The sequence below is a fragment of the Neofelis nebulosa genome, chromosome 9 (assembly GCF_028018385.1).
Source record: "Neofelis nebulosa isolate mNeoNeb1 chromosome 9, mNeoNeb1.pri, whole genome shotgun sequence".
Classification (NCBI taxonomy): domain Eukaryota; kingdom Metazoa; phylum Chordata; class Mammalia; order Carnivora; family Felidae; genus Neofelis; species Neofelis nebulosa.
In genome coordinates, this window is record NC_080790.1 from 119853320 (window position 1) to 119879125 (window position 25806).

At 46.3% G+C, this 25806-nt stretch overlaps 1 protein-coding gene and 1 long non-coding RNA gene across 3 annotated transcripts in view; one reads left to right on the forward strand and one right to left on the reverse strand.

The window, feature by feature from the left end:
- Positions 1 to 25806, forward strand: part of CTNNBL1 (catenin beta like 1) — a 162090-nt gene that overhangs the window by 100583 nt on the left and 35701 nt on the right. The gene's annotated exons all lie outside the window — the stretch shown is intronic.
- Positions 6911 to 20045, reverse strand: LOC131485734 (uncharacterized). Its single transcript, XR_009248983.1, has 4 exons — positions 19909 to 20045; positions 14582 to 14964; positions 10150 to 10214; positions 6911 to 8677 (listed from the first exon to the last, which is right to left on the reverse strand). It is a non-coding gene; the product is annotated as an uncharacterized LOC131485734 (long non-coding RNA).

Here is a 25806-nt window from a genome sequence, read left to right on the forward strand (position 1 = left end):
GGGGCAGAGGAGCTGGTGTGGGTGAGAGGGGAGCAAAACCGGAGCTGATTGGCCAATTTAGTCGTCTTGTCGGAAGTTAACACTTGTCCTGTGGTCTGGGGGATTTTTTTGTCAGCGATTGGTAGATTTGTGGTGACTGTCTACGGGATCTTTTGTACTCCTCACCCTCCCGGCTAGAAAGCTTGCGAGTCCCTGTCTGTCCCTTCTCAAATGGACTTTGCGCAGTCCCTTCCAACTCGGAGTGGCTAAAGGGAAGGTGACACGAGTCCCTTCAGTGGTCACTTCCAGCCACAGCGGTGTCGTCTCTGATCACATCAGCTCTCCAGAGACAACAGAAAGTCTGGCGGGAGTGGATCTGGCAGGGCAGGGAACGGGACTAGAGATCTGAGAACCAGGAGGGAGTTTGGCTCACCTCCTGTCAGTTGTTGGCCAAACACCACCTGTGAACACGTTAACCCCGCTGCCAGTCTGTTTTCTTTCCTCCATGGGAAGTCGGCAGAATGAGGCCCCGGGAGAGGGGGAGTGGGTTGTTCCGGAGACCTAAGAGACAGAGTTTTGCAGTCAGTCACCGTTCGTTGAACACCTCCCACGTTTCTGGCACTGCTGTGTGAGGGCTCTCTTGTTTAGGCCTCACAACCCGCGTAGTAGATCTGGTTTTTTAGACAGGAACCGGCCCGTGCTTCTACAGCTCACTGGCTGTGTGACTTCAGACCTTTTACTTAACTTCTCTGGACTGCATTTTCCCTTCTGGTCTATAAAATGAGGAAAGCAGACTAGTGAGCCGGAAGCTCTTCTGTCTGTGGCGTAAGATTCTGAGGCACAGGCTCTAGTTGTCAGGGCTTTGTCCTGTGACCCAGGAAGCTCCTCGGGAACTGTGCTGCGGCTGACCTGCTGGCTTCTGTGGAGACACCTGATGCTGCATGCTGCATCTTGAGCACGCGTGAAGAAGGGGTGGGAGAAGAGCCCTTAGCAGGCTCTTGCTCTGCGTGCATGGTACCGAGGAGAGGAAAAGCGACAGATTCAGTGAGCAGCTGTTTTCCTTCGGAAAAATGTGCCCAGTGGCGTGCCGGTGACAGTACATTTGCTTTAGAGTACCCGCATCAGAAATTTGATAACATTATATTAGCGAGGGCAATGGCTTGGTAAGACAGCCCCTGGAAGGCATGTTTGGACTGTAATGGCTGGTGAGGATGAACTCTGCTTTCTGAATACACCAGCACCCAGAGGGAAGAAGTGAGTCCCGGGGAGAAAATGCAGGCCTGGGCCCCCTCCCGCCCCCTCCCGCCCCTGCCAGCTGCCGCTGCGCTTGGCACACTGGCCCTCGAGCCTTGATGAGAGTGTGAGAACGGAGGCGGAGCAGGACAGGGGCACATCGTGCAAGGTTTCTTTGTCCTGTCCTGTCCTCTGGGCTGTTGTCCCTGTGCCGGCCCTCCTGATGCAAGTGGACCGGGTCTGTGTGGTCAGCTAGAGCACAGCAGCCTCAGACCGCCAGGAGTATTTGCGACAGGCCCAGCTCATTCTTGCCCCCAGGCTTCTACTGTCCTCTTCCCTCCGCAACTGTTTTCTCTGGCCTGCCTGCCTGGGTACCTTTTAGTCACCCTTCAGGTCCTTAGTTTTGATGTCACCTTTTCTCGGAGAAGCATTTGATGAGCCCCGAGACTGGAACCGAGCCTCCTACTGCATGGAGTCTTGGTCCTAGGACTTTGCCTTCATAGCCCTAAGATTATGGAACCATTGGCCTTGTCAGCTCTGGGTGCCAGGGCTCAGCCCGGTGCTCAGCGTGTGGTGGATGCACAGTAGATGTTTACTGCCCGCATGAATGAACAACCACTTGTCTAAAGGATTGATCCCTAAGAACAAACATGGAGTTTGGGGCTCTGCTTAGAGCCCGGCAAGGTGGAAGTCAGCACAGTTAACTTCAGCAGGTTGATGGTCAGTCATACACCTGGTGAGTGGTCTTTCACCCACCTTGTTTGGAAGTAAAAACAAACGGGTTGCTAGCCACAGTTTTGCTTTGTTTCATTGGTTTTGAAATTATGGCAGAAGCCCCCCTTTAGAGACATGCATGCCCTTAAGAGCCACGTCTGAAGTCAAATAAAGGAAACCTCCTTTAAAATGGAGTGAGGAGGCCAGAAGGGGGAGCCCTCACACCCCCATCAGTCCTCCTCAGCTGAGACCCCAACAGGAAGAGACCTATCTTGCACTTCGCACAGGAAGAAGCCTGTACGTTGTTACTACCCCAGCGGGAGGAAGAAAGATTTTCTCCTTGCCCAGCAACAGCCCAGTCAATGCAAAGCCACTACACTTCAAAGTCCCGTTTTATTCTGGTGGACTTTTGGTTTGTAACAGCCCCTCAGAACCCCCTCTACCCCCATAAAAGAGCGTTCCTCTCCTTTGTTCTCTGGACTCGCCTATAGTTTTGCCGTAGCTTGAATGACTTGAATTGCAATTCTCTATTCCCGGGTAAACCCATTTTTTTCTGGTAAAATAACTGACAGTTTTATTTTTAACATTAACACGTGTTATGGATAGAACGTCCTTATATAAGTGAGGCCACCCTATGACAAGCTTCTTTTGGTAATCCGGCAACTCCTCTAACTAAGCACTACAGGCTGGGAATCCGCTGGAGGGCTGCCCTGCACTCTTCCCTTTATGGTCAAACCCCAGGGACTTGTCACGTATGAGCGAGCGTTAACTGCTGTAACTCATCCTGGTCCAGTCTCCTCCCTCGGCACCTCTCAGCACCTCCCCAGACTCTTAGGGCAGCAGCAGAGCCTGGCGTGGTACAGATGGAGCCACTGCCTATCCCCCACGTGACCTTCCTAAACTCTCTGAGCCTTCGTTGCCCCGTCTGTGAAATACTAGACCTACCACATGGGGTGGTTGTGAGGGTCAGGTGAGGTGACACACATAGACTTAGCGTAGACCCCAGGATAGCGTGGGCTTGTTATTAAGAAGTTTAAGTTCTCACCTCTACCAAACCTGTCTCCGGTTCTGCCTTGGTCCACGCACCCATCCTCCTAAGAGGTCAGTGGGAAGCCAGGCTGCTGACACCTGGCTGGGGCAGGTACGGAGAGTGAGGAGGTGTGGATTTTACTGGGCAAGGGGACTCGTGATGAGCCTGTCCGGCGTCAGGATGTGCTCCATAGTGGGTGGCATAAAACCGGCTGTGTTCCCCAAGCCGACGGAAGGGGCTGAGAGAGGAGAATCTCTAGATTAAGGTGACTCTAGAGAGGAGGTAAGAAGCAAAACCACCCTTAAGCCCTAGAATTGCTGGTAATTTAGTTCCGCTTCTGTGAGTTGGGCTGGAGAAGGACAAGAATTATTGTAATTGAAATCCTTTCAGGTTTGCATAATAAAACCTTCAGAAATAGATCAGGGGAGGCACTTAGCTTGGGGGGGTTGGGTTGGAAAGAAAAAATTTGCCCTTGGGTATAATAGCATGATTGGCTGCCCCCTTGGTTTTATAAGGATTAGTACGGCATGCGTAGTCTCCTTGATATTAACTGCTTCAGAGTGGGAGGGAAGAAGAAAAGAGCTGGGATCCAGAAATGGCATTTGACCTTTACTTCTTGTCTCTTTTAAAATTCTTATTAAAATAGGTCCAATTTCCCTTGTATTGCTTCATTAGGTAGGTGAGCTATTGAGTTTGTAGCAGTTCTAGTTAATTGCGCTGTTTTAACATGCTTCCCCTGGAGGCTGTTAGGAGCTCTAAGGGGGTGAGCCGCGAAGCAGTGTGTAGGTGTGTGGTGTGCGTGCTGGGCAGAGGCACACGTTCTACCTCGTCAAAAGTGACAGCGCTTGCTAACAGGTCAGTGCTTTAAAGAATACTTTTCTGTCATCGGCAAAGAATTGTAAGTGACGCTGGTGGACCCCACACATCAGGAAGCGTGGGTGGCCTGGTGCTTCTTGGACTCCCAACTAGCGAGGAAAGGCAGACCAGGGCTCCTGCCGCCTGCCGGCGCTGGAAGAGGGGAATGGTGAAACTTTTCCTCTGGTCAGAGGAGAATGGAGTTTGGCCAGCGTCAGTGAAAAAGACACATTTTTAATGCCTCCATGGTAGGCCATGGCAATGACATGGCATCGTCCGAGGCCGCTTTGTATCGGGGCTCCTGCTGTGTTCAAAATTTAGCAAAGACAGGAGCAGAATCCTGAGGGAGGCTGCTCTTCCCTGGTGTTCATCTCATCCTTTTCCGTGGCTTGTCCCTGTCCCTCAGGTGTTCATTTTTGCGTGGATCGGTGGTGTCTTCCCCCAGTGTGTGTGTGTGTGTGTCTGTGTGTGTGTCTGTGTGTGTGTCTGTGTTTTGCTGTACATACTCCCCTTGATTTCAACTACTTTCTACGGCTTTAACCTACATCTTTTTTGCCGTTGATCCCCAAATCTTCAACGTCTCTCCCAAGCTCTAGTCAGCCCAGCTAATTAACCAGCAGACAACTCCATCAGACAGGCCATCTCAGCTCATTCAAACCCATACTCAGTCCTTCCGTTGCCCAAGGCTCTTCTCCTTTTCTTGTCCCAGTAATGGTCACGGCACCACCTTCCACCCTGCCACCCAAGGCAGAGATCCATGCGCCATACTTAACTCTCATAGTCCCCACATGTAATTGATCATAAGTCCTATAAACTCTGCCTTATTCAGTTCTAGTGCCGCTGATTCTGCCCTCATCACCTCTGCTGGCTATCACTGCAGCCTCAATAAGTCTCTCTGCCTTAGACTTTCAGCCCTCCTGTCCTCTCAAAGTCTATCTTGCGTGCCACCACCCAAGTGAGAAAGACACCCTCAGTCCTCAACTGTAAATTTACAGTTTACAGAAGGGGGCAATAATCCTGGGGAGCAAAGCAATTGCACATGTATTTACCAAAAAATCATCTCCGCAAGTACAAAAACATACCAAACAAGAATTACTTCATTATTAAAGGGAACAGGAGAACAGGAATGCTTAGCGAGGAAGGCACTTCTGGTGGAAGGGAGATGAGGGCATAGTCTAAAACAGAGGCACTGGGATTTCAGCCTCCCAGTTTATTATTACCTGTATCCAGCATCTGTAGGAGTGTCTACACATCTGAACACGTTTGAGTCTTAACAGCTGCCCCACGAAGGTTGGTGTTATTTCTCATTCTGAAAATGAGGAAACTGTAAGACTCAAGGAAATCATGACTTCAAGTCTTATAATGGGTAAGTGTCTGAACTAAGACAGACCTCAGCTTCTGATCACAAATCTCACACTCATTTCACGAAGTCATGCCATCGGTATTTGCTCTTCTGGATCTAGGCTAGCTTGCTCTTCTCTGGGAAACTAGATCAGAAGCCCTTGGTTCTAATCTTGGTGCTTTGCCCCAGGACAGGTCATCGTGATGGTGGGGACTCTTACTTGTCCTTTCGAATGGTACAAGCAATTAGGAGCAAATGGCAAAATGACGCCGTGAGATCATGTCTAGTCATTTTTAGTGCCTGTCACGGGGCTCACTCATGGGAGGTGCTTAGTATATATTGGTTGAATGAATAAATGAATTTATTTAACACCGGTGTAGCATTAGCCGTCAACAGGATTGAGGCATATACCAATAGTTCAGAGCATTGCAGAACTCAAAGGATTCTTCCCATGTTAACCAATTTATGGTTCTCCCCCAAGGCCACTCAGCCTCTGTCCCATAGTAGTGTTTAAAACATATTTGCAGGGCACCTTTGTGTCTCAGTAGGTTAAGCATATGACTCTTGATTTTGACTCAGGTCATGATCTCATGGTTCATGAGTTCGAGCCTCATGTTGGACTCTGTGTTGACAGCATGGAGCCTGCTTGGGATCCTCTCTTCCCCTCTCTCTCTGCAACCCCCCCCCCATTCTCATTCTTTCTCTCTCTCTCTCTCTCTCTCTCTCTCAAAATAAATAAATAAATAAACTTAAAAAAATAAAAACATATTTGCTTATTCATCTGTGAGAATAGGGTTAATGCCGACCTCCTTGGGTTAGTGTGAGAACTACCACTGTGAGATGGGCTGGCTTATGCAGGTCTGCCATAGTGCGGGTGCTTGAGAAATGTTAGCTTATTCTAGATTATTATTTTAATAAGGGCCCCAGACATCATACTGTACTAATACTTGTTACACTCGAGGTTGTAGAAGCCTAGAGGAAGACGTATTCTAGGGATTCTCGGAACGCTTAAGAGAAGAGATGGTAATCACTGAATTCTACTCCCAAAACCAATATTGCACTATATGTTAGCTAAAATTTAAATTTTAAAAAAAGAGAGAGAAGCGATGGCATTTGAGTGTTCCTTGAAAGATACATAGTATTTCTTTCTTACACCAGTAAGGGGAGTGGCAGAGGGGACAGTGGGCACTGAGGCATATATAGCTAGTTATTGTGATGGGAGTGATTAAGAATATGGGCTTTGGATTAAGACCGGACTTATGTTGGTATCTCAGTCTTGTCATTTACTAGCTGTGAGACTTCAGGAAAGCTGCTTAACCTCTCTGAGCCTGTATTTCCTCAATTGTGAAATTGGGATGATACTGGAATCTATCTCATAAGGGTGCTGTGAGAGGATTAAATGAAATAATACAGATCAAGTGCTCAGCAGTGTCTGCTTCCTTAATATTAGTGGCTGGGGTGAAGATGGGTTTCCTGCTTGTGTCCCTTTTCTTAAAGTATCTTCCTAAAGAAATGTTGTCCCTCCCCGAATCTGCCATTCGTAGAGGTAGACTGTAAGCATGCCAATCCTATGTGGAATGTAAGACAAAAACCTTCCCCAGAGAGGACAAACCAGGAGCCCCATGTCCCCACGTCTCCATATCGTCTGTAAACAGAGAAGTCAAAGATCCCCCCCACCGCCTTTTTGTGTTCCCCGAGCTTGAAACTTACAAAGGGTTGCTTATAGTGGTCAGAACAATGAGCAAGTGAAGAGCAAACGGTATTTAATTTTAAGAACAGCATTAAGTCATGTACTAACAGGCACTTTATGTTAAACAAGGATGGAAATGTCTTGCTGTTGTTTTTGTTGCTATTTGAAAACCTCATAATTGAACAGTTTCTGGATCAATTCCTTTTCTCTCCCTCCAGCTGCTTGTCTCATTCCTGACCTCAGATGACAAAATGTGGGGATGCTGAAATAAGCGATGTGTTTGGGTTCTTCTCATCAGGCTCGAGGGGATGATTTTGTGTGTTGCACATCTGGTTTGCTAACTGGTTCCAGTCATACTAAGGATTTACCCACAGGCCTTTCCCAACTAGAGCACAACATACTTGTTTGCCGGCGAGGAAGACCGTGAAACGATTTATTTGCCATCCAGAAACTGCTCTTTTGTGGGGAGGAAGAGGGAATATAGGCTCATGGCCAGCTCACATTTATTGGGCATCTACTGATAGACTCAGGGCTTTACACGTGTACATACTTTATGAATTAGGCGTTTTAATCTTCTTTTTAGAGATGAGTCTTAGAGTTTACTTATCAAATACCTTCAGTCGGTAAATGCCAAAAGCAGAGTTTGAGCCCAAGTCTTCTTCCAAAGCTCCTTCCCAGCCCCCACCAAGGTGGCTCCAGTGGTCTTCTGGTTGACGTCCAGAGGCAACACAGAGCAGGGGAGGGAGGATTGTCTTTGGAGGCAAAAAGACCTGGCTTCAAATCCCAGCTCCACCCCCAAACTAGCAGGTAGCCCGGAGCAAGTTATCCTCTTTGGATTTTGAGTTCCTCTTCAATCAACAAGCCTGATAAAACCTTTCTCAGAGAATGGTGTGAAGAATGATGACCATGGGCATCCTACCTAGCCTGGCATGTGACAGTTTCATCAATGATAATATAGCTGCTGCATAGTCTCCTTTCAAAACCAGTCATCTCTGCCCCTTGCAGTTTTCATGTTTACATGTAGGCTGCCAATTAGTTAGCTTTTGTGGGTGAAGCCCAGTTGTGGATAGGGACTACATGTGTGGACAGGCTGGGTCATAAAAAGAGCTACCAAAGAGGTAGGGCAGCCACTGTTTATCACAATGGCCTATTAACCTGGACCCGCAGTTAGAATCCTGATTATGCTAGCCCTGGTAAAATACACCACCTCTCGAATGAGGTACCGGACCCTTCTATTTCAGTTTGGCTCACATGTAGAGGGTCTGTTTCTATGGATAAGAGCCCTAAAGGTAGGTCAGTGAGGCTCCGTTCATTCTTTTGTTAACAAACCACTAGCCCTTGCTTTGTGCCAGACTTGGTGCTGTGGAGGGAGAGTGGACAAGCTCCCAGCTCAGCCAGGGGGGAGACCTAGAAACCTTTATTTATATGACAGGGTAAAAGGTGAGGCAAGCGTGAAGCACCGTGGGAGCAGGGAGCAGGGGCTTCCCATCTGTCCTGGGTGGTGAGGGAGCGAGTGGAGATTAGAAACCGCTCCGCCTCAGATACGTGGCTCTTGAGCCAACCTTGGGTAGGAGCTAGCCAGGTGAAGGAATGTCAAGTGAGAAAAGTAGCGTGTATAAAATAAAAGTTGGAAGGGACAGATTGCAGAGAGCCTTAAACCTAGCTGCCGAGAAGAATCATCTGGAACCTTGTTTAAGATGTAATCTCCTGGGGGCACCTTCTCAGACTTTGGGGTTCCACCGGTCTGCATAATGTCGGCAGAGCTGTATTTTTATCAGCCTTCCCAGGAGTACCCTCCAAGAGCAGTCTGGCACCAGCCCTCGGTGAGAAGCACCTAGAACCGGTGCTTAACCACCAGAAGCCAGACCGTGAAGCGTCCTTCAGAGCTGTTGTGAGGCCTGACTAAGCTAATCTCTGTACAAGGCTCAGGACAGTAGCTGGCACGTGGTAATGAGCATTCATTGATGTTGGTAGGTATTGTTGTTCTCATTTTATTCTGTTATACTAAGAAACAGACTCTCCCAAAGTTTTACAGCTCATAGATACGGTAGTAATTTGAGTTATTTCGACTATCTCAGCTAATTTGGCACAAATTCAGTTTTGCTATTGAGGGCCTGAGTGGAGAGGATGAAGGAGAAGCATTTAATCACTCCTGGTTTTCTTTTGTGGTTTGCATTTTGCCAGGTGGAAACTTGGTTTTTTAGTTGGCAGTATTAGCTGAATTCTTATTTTGGATATAGAATTTTCCACCAGTACGTTTATTATTTTGTCAATATAACTCTGTTAGTTTTCATTTATAATCTTGATTAAATTTTATAGAAATAGTTGCGTATGCAATGCGTCTCCTTTATAGAAGTAAGACAAATACCAGGAATGTAGAAGCAACAGTGGGGACAGAGCCGAACCTTTTTAGGCTATTTCTCTGGCATTTTTAGGTGGTCCCAAAATGAGGAAGTAACTTAGGGTCCAGGCAGCAGCTGTGGGCCCTGGTTTGTTAAAATTCAACATATCATCTTTATTGGATGTGCTTCTTTTTTTTTTTTTTATTTATTTTTGGGACAGAGAGAGACAGAGCACGAACGGGGGAGGGGCAGAGAGAGAGGGAGACACAGAATCGGAAACAGGCTCCAGGCTCCGAGCCATCAGCCCGGAGCCCGACGCGGGGCTCGAACTCACGGACCGCGAGATCGTGACCTGGCTGAAGTCGGACGCTCAACCGACTGCGCCACCCAGGCGCCCCTGGATGTGCTTCTTAATGTTATCATTTGGGGGCAAGTCTTGTTCTGAATACTCTGGAAGGTTTTTACATTCATTATCTCATTTTACCTTGTGCCCCCAATAACCCTATGAAACGTGTGTTATTAGCCACACTTTACAGGTGGGAGCACTGAGGCTTACAGAAGTTGTTGTCTTGAAGAATCTCACAGCTAGTACATGGCCTTTACTAGGAGTTTTCTGTGGCTTCCGAAAATTGAATCATGAGTAAGCAGTGCTCTGCTCCTTCTTTCAAACATGACTCAGGGCTGCTCACCTGTAGTAGCAGGCCTCACTTAAACTGCTTGCTGTCTTTTCCTGTTCCGTTTCTGTAAGTCCTCAGTAGTCCTGCCCCCAGTACTGCATAAATAACCTCCGTCTCTCGGTCCCCAGCGTTTTGCCCTGCCACACTTTACTCCCCTCTTCCTGGCTTCTAACTTTGAGTGTTCTCTCCGTACCGATAGCCTCCTTTCTCCTCATGGCCTCTCAGACCTGAAGCTCAGCACGGCTTAAGCCTTCAGTTTCTGTTCCTCAACATTCCCGACTGCTTACCTTGAAGTTGCCTGCCTTTAGACGCTTGACTCAGCTGCAGTCTATTTGCTCCCCCTGTTGGGCCCCTTTTGAGAACGAGACACAAATCTGTAGTTTTTGACCCCCTCTGATCAGTATCACTCAAAGAGCTTTAACAAAATACACATGCCTGGGCCCCACTTGCAAAATTGTTGAGGACTGGGACTTGGAGCATCTGTATTTTTTTAAAAAGCCCCAGAGCCTGTTGCTCAGCCAGTGCTGAGAACCCCTGGCCGGGATGTTCGGAGTACAAGCGTAGATAAGCATCCTCTTTGCTTTCTCTCTGTGCCAAGAGAAGATTCTTGACGTGGTAGGTCTCAGGGGGAGGCTTGTTAAAAATGGCTTTGTTGTTGTTTTGGAGTATGAATAAAATAACCTGACGTAGAAAATTCATGCATTGTGGAAAGGGTGGAGGGAAAGTAAAAATCACCCCAAGTCTCACCACCCAGAGTTAATTACTGGAAACATCATGGACACCATCCATTCAAACATCTGTGTTAGGGGAAGGGCCGTGTGTATGTGTATGTAAGTTTGCATAAATGGAATCATGGTGTATATGCTATTTTGTAACCTGTTTTTACTCGGTCTTGGCATATTTGGGCATATTTGTCAGGGTGAGTCTTTTAATATAGTTAGGAAGCTAGACTGTATTTGTAGAAGGCAGGCTAGATTTCAGGTAACGTGATCAGGTTGTAGAGGTGATCGTTTGGAAAGGTAAGCTGTGCTTTGTGGTGAGTGTGGCTCTTCCAAGGATCGTGAACTGCTGGGACTTCAGGTTGGTGAGGAAATGAGGTGCAGACTGAAGGCTACCGGCATCTGAGTTCACTTGGTTACGGTGTAAGGGGAGGTCAAGAGGCCTTTCAAATGGTATTTTGTTTTTAATGTGTGACTATTTGAATGTGTTACACGTGTTGGCACCCAGCAGTAGGTATAATGTGGAAGGGGATAAACTGAAAATAAACTTGTATACATTTCACTGCTCCTAAAGAATACAATTACATGTGCGAGATGTTTGTTAGTGTCCACCTTCCGGACTCCTGTGTTATTGGTTGTGATTTTGATATGCAGCAGCTTGCAGGTTGCCGGGGAAATGCTCTGTGTATTTAATCATGTTGGATTCTTACTTGGTTTTTGTTGTTGTTGTTGTTTGTTTTGTTTTGTTTTTTTATGGTAAGAAAATGTCTTTGGCTTTTATAGTCAGATTGATTTTGCTTGTGGGTGTCCAGATGCTGATGAGCTGTAATTAGCATAAGAAGGAGGTAGGAAAGATGTCGAACATTCTTTTCTGGTAGCCAAACAAAGGATCCCCAAACAGAAATTATTCTCAGGTATCAGGTCCTGGAGTAACAGCTCTTTTCTCTTTTAGGTGTGGGTCTATAAAAAGATAGGAGTGTTGGCGGGGAAGATCACTGCTGGGGATGGGGCTGGTGAGTCTTGCCGTGAAGCATCATGGGGGCGATTTTCTACAGCCGAGTGCCTCTGTGAGCATAGTAACTTTAAATCCCTTAAGTAGCCTATTAGAAAGGGGCCCTGGGCTGGGTTCGGGAGATTTGGATTTGTGTTTCTTCTGTAACGCAGGCTCAGGCCCTGTGACTTGGGTTAAGTCATTTGCCCCCCTCTGCACCTCAGTTTCCCCGGCTTTAAGAAGGAAGCAATAACATTTCAGTGTGTGAGAACTGGATAAGATAACGTATGGGGGAAGTGCTTTGTATACCATAAAATTAAGCCGTGAATAGTGTGTGATGGTGGGTATTACATGGTCTTTCCCTGGTCTCCTACATGCCTTACATTTTTTCCTTTTAACACTTTTCTCCCTTGTCCCTGGTTCCAAAATAGAAGAAAAGGATTGTTAATTTGTTCCCTATTTGCTGCAGGGTTACCATAAAATAAATTAAGCGTATCGTTTTGATAATCGCTAAAAAATATGCCTACAACTTTCTTAAATGTATCGATTACTAATAAATCATGTCTCTGTTAAGTACGCCTTCTGGCTGGCAAACTTGTGGAATAACAATGTTTGCTAGCCTTTGTAACAGGCTGATTCTCCTGAGACAGTGTCAGCTAGTGTGAGGTTACCGCTGCCGAAGATGGCCGCAGCGGGGTCATACTTACGGAGTATCTGCTGTGTTCCCGTGTATGTGTGATGTCAGTACTCCTCCCGTCAGCCCCGTGTTGGGTACCATTAGCCTGTTCTATTACTGAGGAAACAGCCCCAAAGAAGTAAAGTACTTTTTCAAATCAGGCACATGGTTTAAAATCAGAGTCTGCTGGGACCCAGAGCCCACGTTCTTGATTCTGCACCTCAGCTGCCCAAAGAGACATCTGAAAACCAGAAAGCTAAATGACTTCTAACCACCAAAGCAGCAATCCAGTAACTTTAGTTATTTCTAAAAATAAAATAGGAAAAGTTGTAATACGGGCAGGGCAGGGCAGAAAGGTCTGTTACCAAGTTTTTTTGTATTTGGTACATGGGATGTGAATTTCTTCTCTCTTTTTTTTTTTTTTTTTTGTTTTGTTTTATTTTGTTTTGTTTTAGGGGCAGGTGTATTTGGTAATGTGGGATGTGAGGTTTTTTTACGACTTTAACCTAAATTTTTGAAATAATGAACCTCGTTATAATACAGTTTTTTCTCTATATTAAGTTACATATTTTAAGTTCATTTATTTTAAGAGAGTGCATACTGAGTGCAAGTGGGGGAGGGACAGAGGGAGAGAATCCGAAGCAGGCTCAGTGCTGTCAGCACAGAGCCCAATACAGGGCTGTAGCTCATGACTGTGAAATCATGACCTGAAGCTGAAATCAGCAGTCCGAGGCTTAACTGACTGAGCCCCCCCCGGGGCGCCCCTAGATGTGTTTTTTTAAACTGTAAACTTGGCATGGTTCTTAATAGCAGAATAGTAGGAAAAGCACAGCCTTATAGAAAGAACATGCAGACTTGAGTTCAAGTCCCAGCGTACACTAGTTGTGTAACTAAATTTGGTGTTTGAGATGCAGTTTCCAGTGTGGTGGAGGGGGGGGGTTCCCCAGGGCAACAAGCAATTCTTGGAGACCCCCAAGAATTCAGCTCAATTTCGACACTCTCTGCCCACAGATAGCTTCAGATTCCACAGGTTGGGGGCTCAGTCCTACAAGACGACCCCCCTCTTCAGATGCCATTTGCAAGCCTACGTTATTACCTGTACTTGTGACCAAGTGGCTATAAAATCACAGGTTCCCAAGACCCCCTCCTTAGGTTCGGTTAATTTGTTGAAACAGTTCACAAAACTCAGAGGAACATTGTACTTACTAGGTTACCAGTTAATTATCAAAGGATGAGTCGAACTGCCAGATGGAAAAGCTGCAGGAGGCGGAGGAGGGGAAGGGTCGCAGCGCCCTCTCCAGGCGCCACTCTCCCAGCACCTCCATGAGTTCACCAGCCCAGAAGTTCTCCAAACCCTGTCCTTTGGGGCGTTTAGGGAGGCTTCATGGTACAGGCATGCCAGATTCAATCATTGGCCCTTAGAGACTGATTCAACCAGTGGCCCCTCTTCCCTCCCAGGAGATCTGGGGGTGGGACTGAAAATTACAACCGGCCAATCACGTGTTGGTTTTCCTGGCAACCAGCCTTCATCCTTTGGCACACTGGAAGTTACCTAATTAACAAAAGATACCTTTATGGCTGTCGCTTCACTTGGAAAATTCCAAGAGTTTGGGAGTTCTGTGACAGAAAGGGGGGCAAAGACCAAATATATGTATCTTATTATAAATCACAATATCACACATTGCCTTGGCACATTAACTACCTTTTTTGATCCCACATTCCTCATCTTTAACAGTGCTCCTCAGGATTTATACTGCAGACGAATCACCTGGGGATCTTTTAAAATGCGGATTCTGCTTTCAGTTGGTCTGGGGTGAGGGCTGAAATTGTGTATTTCTTACCAGCTCCCAGGGGATGCTGCTACCGGTGGTCCTCTGACTACACTTTGAGTAGCAGGGATCCATAAAATGGGGTATTATCTGCCTCTCTGTGGCATGTAGTAAGTAGGTGCTTAACAAACGTTAGCCATCTTTGTGGGGCTTAATTGGGTGGGGGCCGGCGGGACAGGCTGTAAAAGAGAAAGAAGTTTACTGAATATACTGCGAGGGAACAGTGGGCAGGACAGTAAAGGAGAGACTGTCTGCCAGGAGGCAGCAGTGAGGGGCTATAGTTATGGGACAGGGTAAGTGAGGATGGGGACGTGCGGAATTTCCCCTTTTTTGGTATTTGTGCCCAGTTGTAAGTAGCCCATTCATTGGTTGGGGCCTGTGGTTCAGTGAGCCTGCGTCAGCTCAGGGCTCGCCGTGGGCCCTTTTGCCTTGCTCAGGTTTCCATTGCTCAAGCCTGTTGCCTGAAAGCACCCTCTACACCCTTCCCTTTTCCTTCTGACTTACCTGGGGTGGGGGCTGCTTTATTTAAGAAGTGCATCGGGAAATATGTATTCCCAGCATGTCTTATCTCTGTCTAAAGTCCCAGGCTGCAGAAGGCATTTCACAAGTAATAAGTTCAGGATTAAGCTTTAAGATGAGAGATGTCCACATCCGAGCATAGCCTGATGGCTTTGGAGGCTCACCCGAAGGTGTTCACCTGGAACTAGTTGTCCTTTAGGAACTCTGAAAACCTTTGCCTGGAAGGCGGCCCAAAGGGAACCTCAGCTGCCATCTCCTGGGAGTTCATTCACTCTTCAGTTCTTCAGCAATATTGGTGAATACCTAATGGTGCCAGACATGCTTAGACACATGAACCACTGCAGGCTCCCTGCCCTGGAGGTACTCACCTGTGGTGGGGAGAACACATGCACGTAATGATTATGATACCATAGAGGTTATAAAGGCGGCCGGGGGCGGGGGGTAGGTATAAGTTGCAAGTTGGAAGCACTGAAGGAAGGACTAGGCTTCCAGTCTACTTGGAAATCTTCCTTGAAGAGGTTAGGAAGATTGAAAGTGAGTAGGAATGTCCCAGGTGGACAAGAAAGGGAAGAGCTTTTAGGCGGGGGGAACAGCACATACAGAGGCACCAGAGAATGCGGTGTGGGGCTCTGGAAAAAGCAGGCATTCAGTGTTGTGGTCTTAGGGTTAGAGTCTAAGCACAATGAGCCGGACTGCTGGCTATATTTGTCAAGACTAGTTGGGGTGACAAGAGGGCAGAGGACCTGGACCAGGACAGCCTCTAAAGCAGCTCAAGCAGACACTCCTAGTCACAGTATCATAGCTCTTATTTATATGTGCCTAAAACCTTCAAAAACTGAGAAAGAAAGGAGCCATAGTCCACATACCGCTATCTTCTTTGGCTGTCACCTGTAAATCTACTAAATTTATTCCACTTTTCTAGACCTTTTGTAGATTCTTCTCTCTTAATCCCACTTTTGGTATCCTTAAGGCAGACCTCCCTGTGTCTTTGGAGTTTATTTGATGACGTCACTTATCTCCAGCCTGAACGGTGGTAGCTGCTCCATGTCTTGTCCTCCATGTGTTGATACTTGATGCTTTTTCTTTGACTGAGCTACTCCTGTACTCCCTTCTCTGTGAGACAGGTAGCTTATTCTTTGGAATTTCTCCCAATCCTGCTTCTTCTTTGAAGCTTGCCCCGATTTTCCACATTTGTGTTTAGACTGATCCCTTTCTTATGCTCCCAGTATCATTCCTTGTGTGTGACGGTCGTTGGCTGACTTGTTGCCACTCATTTGTGAGCTCTGCCAAGGCAGGGACTGTGTCTTATGCTGAGGGGCTGAGGGGGCAGGGAGGAATCCCTTTTATCTTTTATATCCCTTTGAATAAAAACTCATTCGGAAGAACAAAATATTTTTTATTATAAAAGATTTCAGGGATGCCTGGCTGGCTCAGTCAGTAGACTCAGTCTACTGAGCAGTCAGCATGGGACTCTTGATCTCAGAGTCATGAGTTCAAGCCCCATGTTGACTGTGGAGCTTACTTTGTGGAGCTTACTGGAAGGAAGGAAGGAAGGAAGGAAGGAAGGAAGGAAGGAAGGAAGGAAGGAAGGAAAAGAAAGAAAGAAAAGGAAGGAAGGAAGGAAGGAAGGAAGGAAGGAAGGAAGGAAGGAAGGAAGGAAGGAAGGAAAAGGAAGAAAGAAAGAAAGAAAGAAAGAAAGAAAGAAAGAAAGAAAGAAAGAAAGAGGAGGAAAGAAAAAGAAAGATTATATTATGAAAGATTTCGAAAATACAAGGTAGAGAAAATTATACATTGAACTTTATATACCCATCACCCAACTTCTGCGATTAACATTTGCCAACCTTGTTTCCTTGCCCCTCTTTTTTCCCCTGGAATTTTTTTTTTTTTTTCTTCCCTGAGAGAGCGAGCATGTATGCACATGTGAGCACAAGCAGGGGAGGGGCAGAGGGAGAGGGAGGGAGAGAATCCTAAGCAGGCTCCATGCTGCTCAGTGCAAAGCCCAATGCAAGGCTCCCTCTCACGACTGTGAGATCATGATCTGGGTCAAAATCAAGAGTCATACACTTAACCGACTGAGCCCCCCAGGCACCCCTTTCCAGGAATGTTTTAAGGTAACACTAGGTATTATATAATTTCACCTTATATGGGAATTTGTAATTTACAAAATTAGTAACTCATATGAATGAGAGCCTTGGATTTAGGCATTTTTCTCGCTAGAATATATATGATAGCATTGGGATCCGTTGGTAGGTTAACCTCATCCTAATAGATGTCAGAAGTAGCTTAGATTGAGGGGATTCTCAGCCTTGGCACTATTGACACTCTGGACTGGATAACTCTTTGTGGTGGGAGGCTGTCCTGTGCATCGTAGGATGTTCGGCACCATTCTTGGCCTCTACCCAGTAGGTGCCAGTAGGACCCCTCAGTTGTCACAAGCACACGCACATAAAATTTGCAAAATGCCTCAGACAGTGCAGTCGAGATTTCTCTCACCCCACCCCTCCACGGAGAACCTTTGGCCTAGAGGAAGAGAAGAATTTTGTAGATGTGAGCGTTGAAGGGACTATTCAAAAGACAGTTGGGGAAGCTGAGTCCCAGACGGGAAGTTTGCCACTCTGATTATTACTGTGCTTATGAGTATCGCGCTGGAGAATAAAATATTTTCCTGTCTCTGTGCCAGTGGGTGTCCCACTCTACCACACGTAGTCACTCAGGGCTACCAGGGTGATGCCAGAGGCTCCCCAGGAGCAGGGAGAACTCCTGTGGTCCTGCGGGGGGTGTCTCACTGAGTAGGGAAGATCACGTGGCAAGGCCGGGGGGAGTTCTGGAATACCACGACCAGCGGGGACACACTGCTGCTGATTTGTGGCCATGACCAGTATCCACCGAGGCTGCTCATCATTTGCCTTCACCACGCATTCATGATGAAGCAGGCTAGGGAATTCCTTCCTTGGGAATGTGTCTTGGGATCCACAGTGGTAAACAAGCAGGATTTGTTTCACAGAAATTACTTTGAAGTCAGTTTTTGCCAGGAGCCATCTGTCTTATTAAGTAAAGCAAAGGGACATTGGTGTTTCCGTTTGTAGCTTTGTTCAAAATGGGCTCTCTGCTTATTTCTCACAACTGCGTCTGCTAAGAAGTACTCTGGAAATTTGGGTGCTGGTAAATTTAGTTCACCACTACAAAGGCAGATTTGGGGCAATGGAAAGAAAGCTGGCCTTGGGGGCCAGATCGGTCTCTGGCTCTCGCCAGCTCTGAGAACTTGGGTAAGGCACATAACCCCTCCAGGCCTTATTTTTTTCTCATCTGTAAAATGGGGAGAATAATTCACTCTAAGGGTGGTCATGAGTGTTAAGTGAGAAAGAGTATGTAAAGCAGCGAGCACAGTAACCGGGTACATAACACTAATAAGTACTTCTTTCCTCTTGAGAAAGGCCCACTGGGAAAGGCACATAGATCTCAGGCCCCTCATTCTTTCTTTGTACAACTATGAAATGGCTGCACCGGGTGTATAGGAAGGTTAGCATGTGAGAAAGTGATGATGACAGAGTACTTCATATATTTGCCAGTTGTTGATTATTTCCTGTTAGTAAAACAGAGCATGGAGTCGTTGTTCACAAATGCAGTGTTTTTTAGGACTAACCAGCTCCCTTTATCTCCTCCCTATGATAAGTCTAATCCCTGTTAGAATATGATCGGCAAGCGTTTTCACAGAGGTCACTGCATGTTTTTGCAGTGGTTTTGTGCGTACAAGATTGTAGAACAGTTAAGTTCCTTAGCCTCAAACTGGAAACGGAAGAACTGTGTTAAGCAGCACTGAGTTCTGTCCTTTCGCTGTGCTGTGTTCTTGGCTGATGGGAGAGGGGTTAAGAAGTCAGACTTCAAGAAGATGAACATAAGGCCGTCTTGGGTCTGCAAGCAGGGTTTCCTGGTTTCTGTGGAAATCAGCTGAAGCCCTGAAGTCGGGAGGAAGAGTGTGTGGAGCTCAGCGGTTGGCGGGGGCTGCAGGAGCGTGAAGGAGGACCCGGCTGCTAACGGTGGGCAGAATGGGAGGAGGAGCCCGGGGCTGCTGGAAGAGTGCAAAGGCAGGCCTGGTGAGCAACATGAAAGGAGTGAAGAGGTAGGTTTAGATCATTCCCCGAAGGTCCTGGAAACAGGCTCTTCTTTTTCTTTTCGTTTCTAAACTGAATTTCTAATCTGAAGCAGTCATCCAAGGATGGCATTCAGAGGAGTGTAAAAACACCGCCCTTGCTTTGGGGCCGTGATGATCAGCTCTGCTGCGTCTCGGCAGGTGGATTCTTGGAAAGTGGGAATTGGAATAGTGGAGAGGTCATGGAAAGGGGAGAATGTGGGGGGGATTCTGGCACCCATGCTCAGCCCCAGGTGTATCCGAGCCCGGGTGGTGGTGGGTCAGGCTGTGCCCCCCTAGATTTTCAGCACCATCTGAAAATATAGTGAGCTAACCATTGAGAAGGACTCTTTAAAAAAATTAAATCAGTACAGATGTTCAGCGGGATTATCTTTATTTTAGGATCTAAAGATCTTAAGTTGTTTTTTTTTTAATGTGTTTTGTTGGATGTGGGTAGGGAGACCATGGTAACTGTGTCATGTCCTTTTCAAACCCCAAGAGAGCTTGTAGGCCACAAAATCAGTTTAAGTTAATTTAGATGCAATACCCCTAAAAGTGATAAACGCTGCAGAAAAGTAAGCCGTAACCAGCCACGCCTGACATTCAGCTGTCTTCATCAAAGGGGGTCACTAGAGGTATCAGTCTGGTGAGTCAGAAACCCTGCATCTGGGCCATCTCATAGCAGTTCTTCAGAGTACTGCCACGAGTGGGTGTTACTAACCTAAGTATTGGTGGCAATACAGAGAGAAAACAGAGGTTCTGAAACACCAGGCATTTATTTCTGTCGTTACAAGGATGAGGGCTGATAATTAAAAAACAAAAAATAGAACAAAAAAACCCAGCTAAATTACTCCTTCCAGCCAGGTTCTGCAGAATATAACAGAAAAGCGTTTAGACCCTTCGAGATAGTGAGGTGAAACGAAACGACTATACTTTTTACTAGCAGTTCCTCCTGGTTCTAGGACTTTCCCCACTGGGATGTGTGGCTGGTTCCGAAAGCAGGTGAGGCTGAACAGTCCGCTTTCTTGGAGTGAATACCTGAACTCTGGGACACAATGTATCTTTGGGCTTCCTAGAGAAGAACTTACTGGATTAGTGTTATCGGTTAGGAAATGCAGCTGATTGCTAGTAACAGAGACTGGAAATAATATGGTTTAAATAAAACAGAACACACAGAACTCACATAAAACAAGACCAGAAGTCTGGATTGGCAGCTTCAAGATGTCATCAGAAACCCAGGTCCCTTCTGTCGTTCTGTTCTGCCATCGTCATCACAGGACCAGGGGTATTTGTTTGCTTGTGAATGTGCCCCCAAGCACGTATCAGTGTGCCTGGCTTCTATTTTCAAGATTACCTCATGGTCTCCGTGGTTACCGGAGTTCCAGTTACTATGGTCTGGATTCCAAACAGCAGGAAAGCAAAAACAGGAGGGGGCAGGGCTGAAGAGGACATATCCCCTCCTGGAAGTTCCAGATAGCAGTTTATCTTAAGTCTTGACCCCAAATGAGCCACGTGGTCATACCTAGCTATAAGGGAAGCTGTAGTTTGGGTGTTTTTGTTTTTGTTTTTTTAAGCCAGGTATATTTACCAAATATATATGGGTCCAATCATTAGGAAGAAATAAGAGGAGGAAATGGGCAGGTAACTGGCAGTCTTAAGTAGTCAGGATGCTGCCACTTGGTGTAGAGAGAACATCTCTCTCGGGCAAAGTTTGTCTAGGCCTTCTCAGAGTTCCTGAAGTCAGTGGTGGCCGGCTCATTCTCCATGGTGGCCCCCCGCATCGTTGCCCAACCCACACTGCTGCCACCAGAGTGATGGGGTTGGTTTCACTGACCAAGCACGTTGTGTAGGAGCCATAGAAAACTAAGGATCGGAGTCATTTGCCACTGGAGATGGTTGTGCATGCACTCAGCAGACACTTAAAGCTTCGTGGACCTCTCCTTCAACCCATCTGAGGTATGGGCCTTCCCTGATACACAAACACTTGACCTAGGGAGCTTCATGCCTTCAGCTCAAACCCTGGGAGGGAATATTAGCTACCAGTTCATTCTGTTCTTTTCACTCTGAGCCCTTGGAGAATAGTCGTGCAGCAGAAAGAAGTATTTTTTGAACATATATATCCCTTTCTTGCTGCAAGGCATATTTTCCCACAAACTCAAGGCTGTAAATTAGTTAAGCTAGCACTTAAACACTTTTTTAAATCCATAGTGGTGCTCAGACTCTGAAAGGAGGGGGGAAATCCCATGGGAAAGAGAAAATAAATCAACCAAAAGCAACACCTCTCATATTGCTTTGCACTCAGTAGGTGATTAGGCAATGTTTGTGGAATCTCATCGCAACTGAAAAATGAGAATACTGAATTAATTTTGGCTATATTTCAGGTTAAATGGGTTTCAGTGGGCCTATTTCAATGGAAAATGCATTCAAAATTTCAAACAACAGACATATTAAAAACTACTTTTTGGAAAAATAACCTTTAGGAATCTCATCATTTATATTCCACGTGCTCATTTCTCCCTTTTTTTTCTTGCCTCTTCCTCCTAATATTTTCTTAAGGAAATTTGCAAACCTACAGGAAAGTTGGAAGAACTGTACAGTGCTCACCTACCCACCACTAGGCTCTCTAGTTAACATTTCACTGTATTTGCTTTGTCACTTCTGTCCACCTCATCCGTCCATTTTATTTTTTTGATGCGGGAACTAAGTTGCAGACATCAGTACGCTTCACCATGAACACTTTGGGAGGAATATCATTAGCCTTGACTTCAATTTTTAAAAATAATGTGAAATCGCACAGTGAAATGCACACATCTCAAGTGCACCATTTGGCGATGTGGACAAATACATACTCTTGTAAGGTGCAGAACATTATCACTACCCAGAAACGCTTTGGGGATAAAGCGTTCACTAAGCATACTGTTTTTGAGATTCGCCCATGTTGTCGAGTGCATCAATGCCTTGTCCTTTTTTGGAGCTGTGTAATATTCCATGATGTGGGTGTATTTTTCCATTTTTCCTGTTGACAGACAATCTCAAGTTTGTGGCCATTATAGCCATTAAAGCAATGCTGTGAACATTGTTTTCGTAGAATGTCTCGTGAACAAGTCTTTTTCTGGTCATGTATTTTCATTGTCTCTTGAGGGAATATCTAGGAGTGGAATTGCTGGGTCACTTGCTAGTTGTTCACATCCCTTTTTGATAGAATCTTGTAATTCAATTAAGGGAGGACCGTATAAAGCCACTTTTCTCCTTTTACAAACAAGGATATCGAGGCCCAGAGAGTAGGTGGAGAAGAGACCTATTCAGAGCCATATAGAAGATTTTTTTCAAAGTTTGGATTAGAAGGGACGCCTGGGTAGCTCAGTCGGTTAAGCATTCAACTTCAGCTCAGGTCATGATCTCACCGCTCATGAGTTCGAGCCACGCATCGCATCGGGCTCTGTGCTGACGGTGCGGAGCCTGCTTGGGATTCTCTGTCTCCCTCTCTCTCTCTGCCCCTCCCCTGCTCGTGTTCTGTCTCTGTCTCTGTTTCTCTCTCAAAAACAAACATTAAAAGCAACAACAACAAAAAACAAAGTTTGGACTGAAATGCCTGTCTCTTACCTCTATTCTGGTATTCTTTATGTCACACTTTACTTCCCCTGAGAAGAAGGCAAGGAAACTGGGCTTCTTTCTGAAAAATCATTAACTGTTTCAGTTTTTACTAAAGGAGACGTAACTGTTAGACCCAAATGCTGTGTTTCTTTCAGATGTTTCTGTAATAATCTGAATATGGTCCTGTTTCTCCTCCACTGTACATTTCAAGAAATCTTCCAGAATGATCTTCTGGAACACAAATTTGACCAGGTTGCTTCCTCTCCATCATGTGTTCTGTAAGTCCAATGGGATAGAGTCCTGACTCTTTAGTTGAAAGTGTGCAGCGTTCTTGCTTCTCTCGCCTCGTCCTACATCTCGTCACCCACTCCCTGCAGCCTCTCCTGGTTGTGTTCCTTCGTATCCCTATGCCTTTCTTTCTTTTCTCTCTTTATTTTTTGAGAGAGAGAGAGCATGCATGTGCACATGAGTGGGGGGCGCGGAACAAGGGAGGACAGAGAGAGAGGGAGAACGAGCATCTTAAACAGGCTCCAAGCTCAGCAGGGCTCGATCCCATGACCCTGGGATCATGACCTGAACTGAAATCAAGAGACAGACGCTCAACCGGCTGAGCCACCCAGGCGCCCCGTATCTCTGTATCTTTAATCTCTTGTGTATTGTTTACAATGACATTCCCCCTCTGTCTCTCTGATAAATTTCTCCTCATTCTAAAGAGGAGACTCTGAAGATTCCTTCATTCATCCAGACCCTCTCAGGGAGTCAGTTACTCCTTTTTTATGCATGTGTATCTCTGACAGCTAACTCTTAAACCATGGTGTTTTCACAGGATGTCATATTCAGTATTAGTTGAATTTTCCTGGCACAAGACTAGATGCTGAAGGTAGAGAGATGAATAAGATGTGGGCCCCACTTTTGAGGAGCTTACCATTATCGGGGAGATCCATACAGCCAAGTGGTTTCAGTACCGCATCCCTGGTACCCGTGTGGCCAGCAGTCTAGGAGCCCACCTCCCCACAGCCTTCCAGACATCAAGTATTTTGAAAAGCTCATCAAATGAAACTACCTCATGGCTTTATCGGCAGTACTAGTGAGGTTGAATGCTGCTTAAATATGCTTAACTCAGGAGGAAAATAATCAAGTTTTATTATAGTGGAACTAATTAGGTCACTTCCTGGCTGTGAAACCCTGGGAGGCAAACTTCTTTTCCTGGCTGAGTCTCTAGTTTCTTATCTATAAAATGGGAAGAGTAACGCACGTGTTTCATAGGATTGCTGTGAGAATGAAGTGAAGGAACGCATGCGAAGCACACAGAGGCACACAGTAGGTCTGTAACAAATACTGCTGCTTTAAGTCCCCAGTCTCCAGCCCAGCGCCTGCCACATATTCAGGATTCAGTGAATGTGTGTGAAAAATAGGAATATATGTATTTTGTATGTGTGTTTAAAGGCGCTATATATAGATGCTAACACAGATCCATCTGTCTTGAGAAGAGTGATTTGACTTGCATCAATATTCCACCGGAGTGGCTGAGCACACACGCGTGACTCTTCTTGGGTTCCCACGTCCCCTGCCAGGCAGATGTCCATTACAATGAAATGCAAAAAAGGAAAAAATAATAATAAAGGCAGAGGAATGTAATGTTGTGGCTTGATTTGACAGGGCCTCCTGCTACTTCAGCTGCTAGTGCCAGGCATGAAACAGATTAATCTGTACTCCAACACACCACTGCTGAAGTCAAGACGGTTTAATTAGGGTATTTTAAACATCCTGTTTGCATCGAGAGTCTTACCAGAAAGCAGGATGTCTGTCTGTCTGGGGAAGTTCAGGGGGAGGTGGGGAGCAAGGATGGGCAATAAAACAGAGATGGTTTTAATTTTAGAAATGAGAGAAGAACACTTCGTATGAGCTCCTTAAAACAAAAGAGCTAATGGCCTTAGATGTTCCATGGAAACAAAGGCAGCTCAGCCGCATGGCCTTGAATTCTAAAGTGGCCCTGCAAGATCTTGCCAAGACATGGGCCTGATGGTTGAGGTACAGGGACTGTTTCCATCCTAAGAATAGAGCTGTGGCTGACCCGTATCTTTCTTAACCGTTTGGGCCACTGGAAGGCAGGTGCAGACTCTGAAGCTGGGTGGGTAGAGGGACCCTGAATTCATTGTCCGACCAGCCAGGCTGGGCCGGTATTTAAATGCCAGGCTGTGAGGACATTGATCAGCATTTGTATTTATCCATGGTCTGCACTACCCGCCCCCTCCCCCCCCCCCCCCACCTTTCCAACCTCTTCACCTTTCATCCTCCCTTCCCTCTGCCACTGGATCCCTTCCCAGTTCTCTGTCCATTACCATGTGCACTCCAGCCTGATGTCTTCGATTCATGCTTCTCCATCTGCTTGACATAGCCTTATTCCCATTGCCCCCTTCTCCCTTCAAGGCTCTTTTCTTGCTTTCTTCTCTTCTCCTAGGCTCAGCACAGTAGTGTCTTGCCCACCGGTCTTCCCAGATACCCTGGCTAGGGGAGTATTTGCCTCCTCAGTAGTTTCTGCCTCTTTTTCATGCACTAGCACTTTCTATCAAGTAATTTTAGACATAAGAGACCACAAGCACCTGGAGGGAAGGATCAGTGTCTGATTGTCTTTGTCTTCAAACACTGTATCTTATACATTGTAGGATTCTATTTTATGAATAAATGAATGAATCCATGTCAGTTCCAGTGTCTACGACCCCTGGAGGCTGCCTCCTGTGGCCCAGCTCTGCTTACCAGTGCGTCTTCTTCCTTTTCGGTGAATGTAATCTTCCCGTGACGCACGGAACCCAAACTTCAAGAGATGCAAGTAGGACACCTCTGAAATCTCTTGGCACAGAAGGATAAGGAAGTCGTTTTGGGATTATTGCTATGTTCCTTGTCACCTTCTTCCCCCGTTCCCCACCTTGAGAGACCTGTTAATGGAGCACAGTCCATTTATCCTTGACTTCAGGAACACAGTCTAGATCTGCATCGTAAGAACTAAATGTGCCCATAGAATCCCAAATCCTAGCCACTGTCTCTCTACCAACTTTATCACAGAAAACTTGGAGCTATGAGCTCACGACCATTCACTTGCCAGCATAACACTACAGCCCTGTGTCACTCCCAGGGGTCCCTGAGAACAGTGTTTTCCTCTTGTCTCGACCTATACAGCCAACCCTTCCTTACATTTCCTCCTCTTTCCTACCCCATCCCCAACTCAATTAGGGCGCTTCACATAGTGCTACGCATGTTCCACACGTGCCAGTTAACTGTGTACTCGATTGTAGCTGTCTGTTTCTTAGCCTTGCTCGCAGGGCAGTGAGCTCCTCTGGAATGGAGCGTCTTTTGACCTCTGTAGTGCCAGCACTTCGTACGTTGCCTGGCACATAGTAGTAGGTACTCAGAAGTCTGAGAAAAGGAATCACTGGTGTGGGCACCACTTCGTGCCCTATTATTAATTGTCCTGTGGTTACAAAACTCC